This window comes from Amblyraja radiata, chromosome 2 (genome assembly GCF_010909765.2).
Source record: "Amblyraja radiata isolate CabotCenter1 chromosome 2, sAmbRad1.1.pri, whole genome shotgun sequence".
NCBI classification, from domain to species: domain Eukaryota; kingdom Metazoa; phylum Chordata; class Chondrichthyes; order Rajiformes; family Rajidae; genus Amblyraja; species Amblyraja radiata.
Genome location: NC_045957.1, coordinates 9,930,032 through 9,942,655, shown reverse-complemented (window position 1 = coordinate 9,942,655; position 12,624 = coordinate 9,930,032). Strand labels below are relative to the sequence as shown.

The 12,624-nt window shown below is 45.3% G+C and overlaps 1 protein-coding gene across 2 annotated transcripts in view; it reads left to right on the top strand.

The window, feature by feature from the left end:
• Positions 1–12,624, top strand: part of nrp1 (neuropilin 1) — a 265,706-nt gene that overhangs the window by 71,860 nt on the left and 181,222 nt on the right. The gene's annotated exons all lie outside the window — the stretch shown is intronic.

Sequence of the window (12,624 nt, the reverse complement as noted above, 5' to 3'; positions counted from 1 at the left end):
CTGGAGTAACTCAGCGGGACAGGCAACATCTCTGGAGAGAAGGAATGGGTGACGTTTCGGGTTGAGACCCTTCTTCGCCCATTCCTTCTCTCCAGTGATGCTGCCTGTCCCGCTGAGTCACTCCAGCATTTTTTGTGTCTATCTTCGGTTGAAACCAGCATCTGCAGTTCCTTCCTACACGGTGGCACAGTGGCGCAGAGTTGCTGCCTTACAGCGCTTGCAGCGTCAGAGACCCGGGTTCGATCCTGACTACGGGTGCTTGTCTGTAGGTAGTTTGTACGTTCTCCCCGTGACCTGCGTGGGTTTTCGCCGAGATCTTCGGTTGCCTTCCACACTCCAAAGGCGTACAGGTCCTCCCACACTCCAAAGGCGTACACGTTTGTAGGTTAATTGGCTTGGTATATATATAAAGAAAATTTGTCCTAGAGTGTTTAGGGTAGTATTAATGTGCGGACTCGGTGGGCCGAATGGCCTGTTTCCGTGCTGTATCTCTAAAATATTAAAAAAAAAAAAAAAGATATATTGTTCATAGTGAGGCCCCACAATCTGCCTTTACAATGGTGAATGGCAAAAGGATAAACTGTCCAATCGGCTCTGAAATGGATGACGTTTCGGATTGAGACCCTTGTTCACCCACCCTGAAAGCAGGCTGCAGTGGGCCACAATTTCTAGGCCATTATATGCATCCCCAGTCTCTGGACTGGGTCTTGAGCCCATAATCTTCTTAACCAGAGGAGTGACGTTGAAACGGAATCATTTCCACACTATCACCAGGTAGTGATTAAAGATGGCAATCTAGACGATTTGTCCAAGAGTGCTGAACGCTATTCATTGTATCCCACTATGGCGCCATGAGCTGAAATCAGCTCGCTGAGCAAACACCGTGAATCAAAACCTCAGACCACCCTGGTCTAACAATCTGTGGCACCGCGATGAGAGCACTATGGCCCAGTGGCTTTGGTATTGCTACTCATGTGATCGTTTAATCAAAGATCCCGTGACATTTTTAATGTGACTGGCTGGAGGGAAACGGAGAATTCCTCTCTTGAGCTGCCTTCACTGAAAGCTAACCATGCACATAAATCTTTTGACTTTTGGATGCCTGCCCCTCCGTTATCTGTTTACTGGTTTGTCATGGCACGGTGGCGCAGAGGTAGAGTTGCTGCCCGACAGCACGTTCAGTGCCAGAGACCCGGGTTCGATCCCGACTACGGGCGCTGTCTGTACGTTCTCTCCGAGATCTTCGGTTTCCTCCCACACACCAAAGACGTACAGGCTTGTAGGGTAATTGGCTCAGTAGAAATGTAAATAGTCCCTTGTGTGTCTAGGGCAGTGTTAATGTGCGGGGATCGCTGGTCGGTGCGGACTAGGATGGCCCAAGGGCCTGTTTCCACGCTATATCTCTTGTTTTTTAAAAGAGAGTATAGAGAATTCCTCTCTTGAACTGCCTTTACTGAAAGCTAACCCATGCACATAAACCTTTCAACTTTCGGACGCCCGCCCCTCCGTTATCTGTTGACTGGTTTGTCAACTGTGCGTGATTGTTCGTGTCGGTTTGCTGCACGTGCATACAGACAGCAACAAGGCCAAGTCCTGCACATCAAAACGCTTGATGTGCCTGTGAGAATTGTGTAACGACAAGGCTATTTCCTGAAGGGTGATTGACCGAGGTGGTCATCATTAAATGAGCTATGCACGGCAAGTAGAATGAGCCTGCAGCTCGACATGATTCCATTTAAAGGGCCTGTGGGTTAAGTGCAAAGGAACGCAGGCACATATTGGGAGTCACATAGATTGTGCGCGCACAGTTCATAATCTAGACAAGAGCCCTTTGTATACGGGCATTACAGTTCAAAGTGCAATGCTGACTGACAAGCTTTAGAAGCCCCAATGATAAAAGCACCCCTTAAGCATGCTAAAAGTTAATCTTAGTCTTAATTTGATTTTCTGGCACCTGGAGATGTGATTAACATTGCATTACTAACAATGCAGAGAGAGACAGAAATACTGTCAATGAATATTACATGTCAAGATTAATTTAGTCAGACTGCAAGTGGAAAGTTTAATTTTAATTCAATAGTAACACAAGCTTTCTCTTTCAGTATTGTCAATTAGAACAAATCACATTTGTTGTCTATGCAGCTAATCTCTATAATATCTTCCTAATTACCTTAAATGACTGGTCAATAGTCCTGAATGCGATTTACTTGTGTTGAGAATTATGGCGCATACTTAGACAATCAAATGGTGTTGTTATCACTTTGATGTACAAATATCATTTAACATCTTTAATCGTTGCCAACAGCTTTCATTAGTAAACGCATGACCTATGCAATAACCTCATATTGCACCTGCACCTTATGGGCCTGTCCCACTTAGGTGACTCTTTAGGCGACAGCCAGGGACTAGTTTTAATGGAATTCACCTACGACAGCAAAAACAGTCGCCACTGTCGCCGAAAACGTTTCAACATGTTGAAAATTTTGCGGCAGTCGCCTGTAGTCGCCCAAAAAATCACCTGAGTGGGACAGGCCCATTAATGTACACAGTCTGAAGAAGGATCTCGACCCGAAACATCACCCATTCCTTCCCTCCAGAGATGCTGCCTGTCCCGCTGAGTTCCTCCAGCATTTAGTGTCTATCTTCGGTTGAAACCCGCATCTGCAGTTCCCTCCTATGCTTTTAGTCTGATCTACTGCAGAATCTCCTCAAGGTATGGCGACTCTGAAGAGGTCCTCCTCCACTCTCCGACGAGGGTTCTGCAACACCCTCTCTCGCTGCTCCCCCTCTGTGATGCCTCCTGCTCAACCAGCTGTACGACCACATTTTAACCTAGACTCCCCAAACTGAAGTCAAGTCAAGTCAAGAGAGTTTATTATCCTGTGTCCCAGATAGGACAACGACCTGAAACGTCACCCATTCCTTCTCTCCAGAGATGCTGCCTGTCCTGCTGAGTTACTCCAGCATTTTGTGTATATAGCCAGTACCACAATCCATCTCTTATGCAGGAATAAGATGTACTTACATACTCGCGTTGTATGCACTAATGAATTTCATCTTTACCTATCTCACATGCATGACACATACAAATAGGCTTACATTATCTGTGCTAATGTACAGCTTCCACACTCACATTTACAAGGATAACACAACCAAGTGTTGATCCCCTTTGTGACTATTAATGTCTACAATTCAGCTCGGAAATCGAGTACAGATGTCAGCAACAACATATGTCTGTCACATATCAAAATAATAGTTTCAATTGATTCTGTAATCCTCTAAACATATGGTAGGCAGATTATAGGGTAGGGTTTCCGCTTGTACCCATAGGCTTAGAATTGCAAATAAGTAGCAATTGAAATAAAACAATTATGCAAAGATGTACAAGAGATGACCGAGAGGAGACTTCCTTCTTCTGTCAGTTTTTTAAAACCAACATCTAGTGTATTGTTGATCAGTACAGCAGCATAGATCAACAGTTGCCAAACACTTTAGTTCCTCTTCCCATTCCCTTTCTGTCCTGGGCCTCCTCCATTGTCAGAGTGAGGCCAAAACGCAAATTGGATGAACAGCATCTTATAGTTCGCTTGTGCAGCTTACAGCCCAGCGGTATGAAATTGATTTCTCTAACCTCAAGTAACCCCTGCATCCCCTCTCTCTCCGTCCCTCCCCCACCCAAGTCGTACCAGCTTCAAAGTCGTCTTGTGGAGTCTCATTGTCTGTAACTTGTTCTCACCTAGCCCACATCTAACAATAACCCTCTTTCCCCTCCCCTTCCCAACTCTTCCACAGCCCACTGTCTCTGCCTCTTCCTTTCTTCTTCCTGCCTCCCCATCCCCTCATCAGTCTGAAGAAGTGTCTCGACCGGAAACGTCACCCCATTCCTTCACTCCATAGATGCTGCCTCACCTGCTGAGTTTCTCCAGCATTTTTGTCTACCTCCTAACCATAGCCTGTTTCCTTCATCATCGTTACTTTTTTGCATATCTTTCATTCGTTTGTTCTACATCTCTCTACATCACCGTCTGCACTTCGCGTTTCCCTTTCCCCTGACTCTCAGTCTGAGGAAGGGTCTCGACCTGAAACGCCACCTATTCCTTCTCTCCAGACATGCTGTCTGGCCCGTTGAGTTACTCCAACTTTTTGTGTCTATCATAGATCAACCTACTTCCTTAACTAACGGTTTTATTTTAGGATGAGTTTCCTTTTCTTTATTGTCGTTTTCCTCTAAAGCACCTCTCTTTACTACACGTCATGCCTGGCCAGCCAAGTAGCTGGACTGCATTCCAGCCTGCCACTCGTGAGGCATTTGTATTGGTAAGGGTTTATTTTACCTTCATGATCCAAGGCTTCAGCAAGGGGTTGAGCAAGTTGCACGCACTGATTTTTCACTGTTTATTTAATCAACTCAAATCGCTCAGCAGAGAACAAGAGAAAAGTTTGAAACAGTTTCAGTTTAGTTTATTGTCACATGTACTGACCGAGGGACAGTGAACATTTTTGCTGCTGCTGCTGCACTCCATGGGCTGCACTACGCTGGGACGGGTGAGGCGGGGCCGGACGCGGCGCTCCGACCCGACAGTCCCCGCGACCCGAGTAGCCGCAGTCAAATACGGGACAAGAGCGGTCCCGTATGGGACAAACTAAATTACGGATCCAATATGCGGGATGTCCCGGATAATACGGGACAGTTGGCAACCCTACCGACCAGAGTCATCATCCTCTATGCTGGGGTGGGTGATCCAATCTATGGGAGCTAATTGATTGAAACATACAGCGTGGAAACGGGCCCATCTTTGCCACATGCTCAGTAAGCTGGCAGCACACCAGCAGTCAGTGAGGTGAAGCTCCGTCTGTAGTGTTGCTGGCCCCATAAGACATTTGCATGAGTCACTTCTTTGGCTGTCTCCTCCAAGTAAGCACAACAATGCTTTCCTTCAACTGGACAATGGGGGACTGGCGGGACAAGGTGTGGAACACACTGGGGCCACAACCGACCCCAGTCCTGTCTTTGCAGGGCTCACGGGCTCCGCTGGCTTGGGCCACCCTGCATGAAGTTGACGTTCTTTAAACGGCCAGGTTTCTCCCTAAGCTGATGGATGTTTTATTCATGATGCAATTTATTCTGTGGGAGTTCTTGCTCATTTCACAGCACTGGAACATGATGATTAACTCCAGCACGAATGAGAAATGTTAGCCAACTGCGTTTGATTTTATCGTGTTATGTCATGTTATGCTTGCCATTGCACGATGCGGCGGTGGCCCGACTTCGGAGCCGCGGAGGCTTCGGCTCGCAGGTCCCAGGTTGGTGACCGATTCTCCGGAGCTGGCGCAACAACAGCTTCGTCCGCTGGACTGGAGGGTGGCAGCTTCGTCCGCCCCGGACCGCGGAGTTTGAACCGGCCCGTTCGCGGAGCTCGGATTCGGCCGCGGGACTTACCATCACCCAGCGGGGGGCCCACCAGCATCGAAAGCCTGGATCGCCTCAACGTAGAGGGAGAACAAGGAAGGAAGAGACAAGGACTTTAAGACTTTTGCCTTCCATCACAGTGAGGAGGTGCCTGGTAGACTCACTGTGGTGGATGTTAAACTGTGTTCATTGTGTGTTCTGTTATTTTATTCTCTGTCATGACTGCAAGGCACGTAATTTCGTTCAAACTAAAAGTTTGAATGAGAATAAAGGATACTTTATATTTTATACTTTATAATTTATACTTTATCCAAAACATGCACTTAAAAAAATGTTTTAAATGTTGGCTTTCTTGAGAGCTCATCCAACAAGTATGTGTTGCAATGTGGACACGAACCATCCAGTGCAGCGAGTGTCCTAGGTTCAAAAACAGCTTTTCAAATAAGACTCGTTACCCCCGGGCAAGAATTCGGGAAGAATGCCTTCCTTGTTCCGGGTTTCTACCCACGGCCTCAGAACGTGATGTTGAGCGTGTGTGAGATCAGATGAGGGCAGAGTCGTACATAACTGTGAAGTTCCTCATTGCCTAAACCAGCTGCTGCCATTCTCCTTTGGTCCGTGAAGAATGATCTTTTGGGATGGATGTTATAGGTTGGCCAGTGGTTTCCTAAACTGCACTCTTCAAGATCCAGCATTTTTAGGAATGAAAGGAAGTTGCGGAGATTGCACGTTTTCTCAGTGACTCATAGAACATAGAATGGTACAGCACAGGATCAGGGACTTCATAAGGTGCGAGATGGAACTGCAGGTGCTGGTTTGAAGTGAAGATAGGCACAAAAAAGCTGGAGTAAATCAGCGGGACTGGCAGTATCTCTGGAGAAAAGGAATGGGTGACGGGGTCAGTGGTATGTCTGGACCGTCACCCATTCCTTCTCTCCAGAGATGCTGCCTGTCTCGTTGAGTTACTCCAGCATTTGTGTGCCTCTCTTTAGTATAATTGGGTGGTTGGTGCTAATCTTTATCTCTCTATGACTGAAAGTGGTCAAAACTGAAAAGCCAGTTGGAGTTTCCACCGATCAGAGAAGTGGACATTCCCTGGTTAACGCAACGGGCAAGGATTATTTGAAACCGCTTCGGACATAGAGGCACAAAGGTTCTCCGCTGCTACTGTCTTCAGTGCTGACTTTACAAATTAAATGCCGACTCAGAGCCCTGGCATTTTTAATATCAACGTTCTGCCTTTCAAGCTTCAGGGATGTATTGATACTTGGGAGTCAATTCCGATAAAAATGTAGAGGCTGTGTATCATGGGATCGGATTTATTTTCTCTCCAAAGTAGCTCAGGACGAAGCGGAAAAAGTATATGCCTGTGCGCAAATCTTGCAGTAACTACTGCAATGTATCATTTCTTTACAATGCTTTATAGCCACACCTGTGACAACACTGTTCAACCTGGATCCCCAACGGTGGGCACATGCCGTATGCATTAACTCTACTAGCCTGTGTGTCAGTGCATGACAGGTCGCATCTGGTGTGCAAGCAGAATCACCCCCTGTGGAACCATACGCTCTCAGCTCATAGAGCCTCTCTCAGCTCATAGAGACTCGCGTATCCCACTGGTGTTGGTAAAATACGGCCATTTGCACATAAAACCGTCTTTAAAATTTGAATTAACAACAGGAAAGGTGCAATTACTATTTCTCCAGCGGGTAGCTGAAATTCCTAAACCCTGCACTGTGTAGTATCAGGAATGCCATTATATTTAGTGCTGGAAGTCACACAGCCAGGCTATTAAACCTTAAAAAACAGGCTTTTGTGTCAAAGGCCACAGTTATTGTTAAGCGAGATGCCTGCATTGGTCTCTGTTTGATCATTATGTCCTCCAATTAATGGTGGGTTGGCATGATCACCAGGTGTAGATTACCAACGTTAACCCCATGTATTTTCAATGATCCATTTGCTGGCAGCTCTCATTTTCCGCACCTATTTCCCCCCCCACGCTACCCCACCAACTAAGTGCTTGCTGCCTGTTTCCCAGCAGGGCTGTCAACGTCTGCATGTGGCAACGGTTATGGGGATGAAAACCCTGCCAATTGTTACCTTTTTTTTAAAGTAAGGAAAAACCTTATGACCAACCGAGACTGAGCACTCGAAATCTGAGACAAGGAAATCACGGAAAAGACCAAAAATAAAAAACACAAAGTTGCTGAAGAAACTCGGAGGTCAGGCAGCATCTCGGGGAAAATAGACACAAAAAGCTGGAGTAACTCAGCGGGGTCAGGCAGCATCTCTGGAGAAAAGGAATAGGTGACGTTTCGGGCGAGACCAATCTTCAGGTCTTCTTCAGCATATCTGGAAGACATAGATAAGTGAGGTTACTTAGTCAGGATCCTTCTTCAGACTCTGGGTCTGAAGGGTCCAGAACTAAACATCACTTATGCATGTCCTGCATAGATGCTGCTTTTTTTTTTTTAAGCCAGCATCTGCAGTTCCTTGTGTCTATGGAAAAGATCCACAAGGATAGATCAACAAGATCTGTCTGTGGAATTCTTTGCCACAGAAGGCTGTGGGGGCAAAGTCTTTGAGGCAGAGATAGATAAAGTCAAAGTCAAATGTATTCGTCACATGCACCCGAAGGTGCAGTGAAATGAATTTGCCAGCAGCGATACTTAAAAAGAACACACAATACACAATAGAATTTAACACAAACATCCACCACAGCATTCTTCACTGTGGTGGAAGGCTACAAAGTTCAGTCAGTCCTCCTCATCAAGATAGATTCTTGATTAGGTCGGGTGTCAGAGGTTATGGGGAGAAGGCAGGAGAATGGGGTTTGGAGGGAGAGATAGATCAGCCGTGATTGAAAGGCGGAGTAGCATTGATGGGCCAAATGGCCTAATTCTACTCCTATCCCTTATGATGCTATGATCTTCAGAAAAGAATAACATACTTGCAACAGCTATTTGTATCTTGAGCCAGCACAAAGTGACACACACATTTACTATAATTAACAATAATGTTGCATGGAGGCTTGGATTACAGGCCTGAAATCCCAAAGTATTCCCCCTGTAAATCCAATGGGATTTCCAGTGGCCGGCTGGAAAAATCATGTCCCTGGGAATCCATGACCTTGAGATGCACAGAAATAAAGTCTCCAACGTTAGTTTCTAAATTTAGGATTTGAAGTTACTTAGCTGAGTTTGCAGTTGGAGAAGAAAGCAGGATGTTATAGCACGGAGCACATCTCTTTTCGAAAGCTGCCAACATTGTCATGGTATTTTTAAGGGAAAAATAGTCTCTTGGTATTTTTAAGGGAAAGATAGCTGAATGGGTGAATTCACTCTGACAGGCTGGATGGAGGAAATCTTGGAGATTAAATTTTGGGCAATATTATATCAGTTACCTAAAACATGTCCCATCCAAAATTCAACCACAATCACCTCATCTCTCTTCACCCATCAGACACAAGGTACAACATTTTGAAAGCTCCTCCCACCATATTAGGGAACAGCCCTTCTCCCCACTGTTATCAGACCCTGTGTCTCCACTTTGAAGGAAATTACCCGAAATTCGGAAAATTCTGGTTGTCTTCGGGTAATTTTAGGGAAATTAAATAATTTCGGGAAATTTGGGGAAATTTCCACATCCGGCCCGCGGTAGTGGTCCAATCCGGTCCGCGGGATGATTTGGGGGAAAAAAGTATATTTACTACCATCCGCGCCTGCGCAGTTGGGGGAGGCCTGTCAGCCGCGTCACAATTGAAAATGGCGCCGGTGATGCGGTAGGGACGGAAAATGACGCCATCTCCCCGCGTGTGCGCAGTGGGTCCGGTATCCGCGCCTGTGCAGTTGGGGCGGCAGTCACACGCGCAGTTGGGGAATTTCAGGAAATACCATCAAATTCCATGAAATTTGGGATTCTATTTAAGGACATTTTTCTTTTGAGGTGTGGAAGAATTGATCAGACCACTAAATGGTCTTCTCATAAACTAAGGGTGTAGTCCTGATCTCCCAACCTACATCATACCAGCCTTTGCACTTTTTGACTGCAATTTATCTGTAGCTATTACACTATTGATATATAAATTGGTTTATTGTCATGTAGGAAGGAACTGCAGATGTTGGTTTAAACCGAAGATGGACACAAATTGCTGGAGTAACTCAGCGGGACAGGCAGCATTTCTGCAGAGAAGGAATGGGTCACGTTTTGGGTCGAGACCCTTCCTCAGACTATTATTTATTATTTTTTAACATAAATTTATTTAATTTTTTTTTCATTTCCTCATCTGAGCTCCTATGTGGTCTCCGCATCAAATAGTACATTTACGCGAGCACAGTAGCACAACCATTTCCAAACTTATGAAAGATTATGGGATGGTTCAGGTCCTATCTGGCAGACAGAACCATGCGTGTAAGCCTTGCTGGCTTTGAATCCTCCTCCACTCCCTTGGTATATGGGGTTCCACAGGGCTCAATTTTAGGGCCCCTGCTCTTCTCCTTATACCTACTTCCTCTGGGCTCAATTTTAAGAAGGCATGGCATCTCCTTTCACTTTTATGCAGATGATAGCCAGTTATATATGCCACTCAGGAAAGAAGAAGACTATTCTCTAAAATCACTTCTGTCTTGTCTTGAGGACATTAAGTCCTGGATGGCCTTAAACTTTCTGGGACTTAATGAAGAGAAGACAGAGGTGATTTTGTTTGGCCCCAATGGCTGCCGTGAACCTCCCTTTGTTGACTTGGGTCCACTGGCATTGTCTGTAAAGCCAACCGTCTTGAACCTGGGTTTTAGGATGGACGGTGATTTTAAACTAGACAAACAAATAGGCGCGGTGGTTAAGTCCAGCTTCTTTCACCTAAGGAAGCTGGCAAAGGTGAAGCCCATTCTCGAGCGGGAGCATTTTGAAACAGTAATCCATGCCTTTATTACATCTAGGCTGGATTACTGTAACGCACTCTACTCTGGAGTCGCACGAGCTTCATTGGCTCGTCTCCAGCTTGTTCAAAATGCTGCCGCTCGCCTTTTGACTGGAACTCGAAAGAGGGAGCACATTACGCCAATTTTGGCCTCCCTACACTGGCTCCCAGTGCACTTTCGAGTTCATTTCAAAATTCTTTTATTTGTTTTTAAATCGTTGAATGGGCTCGCCCCGCCTTACCTCTCTGAGCTGCTCCACCTATATGCTCCTGCCCGGTGCCTCAGGTCAGCTGATCAGCTGCTCCTTGAGGTACCAAGGTCTAAGCGGAAGCTCAGAGGGGATAGAGCCTTTTCTGTTGCTGCTCCGGCACTCTGGAACACCTTGCCGCTGCACATCAGACAGGCCCCCTCACTGTCCATCTTCAAATCCTCCCTAAAAACACATTTTTATTCTTTGGCTTTCGACACTGGCTGAGGCATTGCTCCTGTTTTTAGTGCTTTTAATGTCTTTTAATTTTTAGTGTGTTTTTTATAGTCCTTCGTTTTACGGTTTTTAATGGTTTTTAATTGTTTGTAATAGCTTTTTGTTCATGAGTTCTCATGTACAGCACTTTGTGGTAACTGTAGTTGTTTAAAGTGCTTTATAAATAAAGTTATTATTATTATTATTATTATTACACAAGGGTCCATGGGACATAACCCTTACGTTAGTGGGGAGTGCCTCATAGTTATGGTGTTACAAGTTCAAGTTCAAGTTCAAGTGAGTTTATTGTCATGTGTCCCTGTATCGGACCATGAAATTCTTGCTTTGCTTCAGCACACAGAACATAGTAGGCATTTACTACAAAACAGATAAGTGTGTCCATATACCATAATATAAATATATACACACATGAATAAATAAACTGATAAAGTGCAAATAAAGTACTACAGTTACAGAAAAGGTGTAGATTTTAAAAAATTGCAAGGACTGCAGTGAGTTAGATTGGTAGTTCAGGACTACACCCGATCTTGTGGGAGGGCCGATAAGTAGTCTGATAACAGTGAGGGGAAAAAAGTAGATGATATTGATTGGGTGAAAGGCTGCCTTGTGTGATGGACTGGGCTACATCCACAACTCTCTGCAGTTACTTGAGGTCTTGGATAGAACTGTTGCGAAACCAAACTGGAGAGGGTGATTGTGCAGGAAGGAACTGCAGATGCTGGTTTAAATTGAAGATGGACACAAAAAGCTGGAGTAACTCAGCGGGTCAGACAGCATCTCTGGAGAGAAGGAATAGCTGACGTTTTGGGTCGACACCCTTCTTCAGACCTATCTTCAGGATGCTTTCTGTGGTATATCTGTTGTAATTGTTAAGAGTCATTGGAGACATGCCAACCTTCCTAAGTCTTCTGGAGAAAGTTGAGGAGTTATGCCCCTGTCCCACTTAGGAAACCTGAACGGAAACCTCTGGAGACTTTGCGCCCCACCCAAGGTTTCCCTGCGGTTCCCGGAGGTTTTTGTCAGTCTCCCTACCTGCTTCCACTACCTGCAACCTCCGGCAACCATCTGCAACCTCCGGGAACCGCACGGAAACCTTGGGTGGGGCGCAAAGTCTCCAGGGGTTTCCGTTCAGGTTTCCTAAGTGGGACAGGGGCATTCTTCTGCCGTGAAGAGAGAGTGACGCTGGCGCGCTTTGGCTGCCGCTGCTCCATCTTCACACAGTGTTTTTGATTTTCTGTTTTTGGATTGAATTCTGTTTTTAATTTGTGTCTCTGTGATGTCTTTATTACTTGTTATATTCCGATTATATGTTATTCCGATTACTATGTAAGGTGTCCTTGAGATGTCTGAAAGGCGCCCATTAAATAAAATTTATTATTATTATTATTATTATGGGCCTGTCCCAATTGGCGATTTTTTTAGTCAACTGCCGGCGACTGTCATAGTCATAGCAGGTCGCCTGTAGTTGCCTAAAAAATCGCCTAAGTGGGACAGGCCCATTAGTGTGCTTTCTTAGTTGTTGCTACAATGTAGTTGGTCGAGGACAAATTGTTGGTGATATGTACACTAACGAACCTGAAGCACTCAAACCATCTCAACTTCAGCACATTTATCAACAAACTGCTCCTTGGTTTGTACTGACTGTATTTACTTTGCCAATGTCCACTAAATTCCATACTTTGGTACTGTTCACTTTGATGTACTTGATGTACTTTGCTGAACCTGATGTACTTGGGTATTGCTTAATTGTTCTCATGTGCAACATGATTCGACTGGATCAGTTCAGTTTCAGTTTAGTTTATTGTCACGTG